Source organism: Diceros bicornis, chromosome 3 (genome assembly GCF_020826845.1).
Source record: "Diceros bicornis minor isolate mBicDic1 chromosome 3, mDicBic1.mat.cur, whole genome shotgun sequence".
Classification (NCBI taxonomy): domain Eukaryota; kingdom Metazoa; phylum Chordata; class Mammalia; order Perissodactyla; family Rhinocerotidae; genus Diceros; species Diceros bicornis.
The window spans coordinates 34,563,262-34,564,365 of record NC_080742.1 but is presented as its reverse complement, the minus strand read 5'-3'; positions in this window follow the sequence as shown (position 1 = coordinate 34,564,365).

Genomic DNA, 1,104 nt, shown 5'->3' with positions numbered 1-1,104 from the left:
CATTGCTGTAGTCATTTATATTCATCCTGCCCCTTCATTGGGGGTAACTAGAAGCTGAGCAGCTTTTACTGTATCACAGTAGGGCAGAGGGTGGGCTAGGAAAGGGGACACAGTCTGATGTTTGCGAGAACTCACAAGCACTCTCCTGGCAGGGCTGCTCTAGAAGACGTTTGGGTCTCAGCCAGCGTGGCCTCCTTCCAGTCCTTGCCTATCTTAGGTGTTCCTCTCATGACTTCCCTCTCATAGTTCTTTCTGCGTTCCTAACAGCTGGCTAGGCAGACTCTGGAGAGGTGAGTCCTTTTTTTTTAAAAAATAAGTTTCAGGTGTACAGCTTTAGAATTCACATCTGTATGCACTACAAAGTGAACCACCACAAGTCGAGTTGGAGAGGTGAGTCCTTTTAAGAGTTCATGATGGTTCTGTTTTATAAGATAGTGATCAGTTTTTTCCTTTTTATGTTGAGCCAACATCTCTCCTGGAGACTATTATCCTAGATCAGGAGGTCAGCAAACTTCTTCTGTAAAGGGCCAAACAGTAAATATTTTAGGCTTTGTGGACCTCTGGAACTGTTCAATTCTGCTATTGTAGTGCAAGAGCAGCCATAACAGTATGCAAACAAATGGGCATGGCCGTGTTCTATGAAAACTTTATTTATAGAAACAGGCCATGGGCTGGATTTGGACCATGGGCCACAGTTTGCTGAGCCCTGTTCTAAAGGAACCACCCAAGACAAGCATTTCTGATAAAAGGAAAAAGCATTCTGAACCTAGTTGGGGAAAGAGAAAGTATAACAGGGAAATATTCCATGAACAGGTAGAAGATTTTCATTTGAATGCTCATTGGTTGTTTGGGGACAAAATTTTGAAATACATTATGAAGATGAATGTAGCTATTAGGAAACTTGGAAGAGGAAACTGCTGGTACACAAATAAATATAAGAACGCTTGATGGGAAGAGTGAGTAGGCCAGGAATTCAGCTGGTAAGTTGGAAGATGGGGATTGTTTGAGGCGAGCTATAGATCTTCACTTATAATTTTAAAATGTCTCCAGAAAACTGAGGAAATGTCATTAATATTGGATAACTCAGTGACAATCTTGTCACTT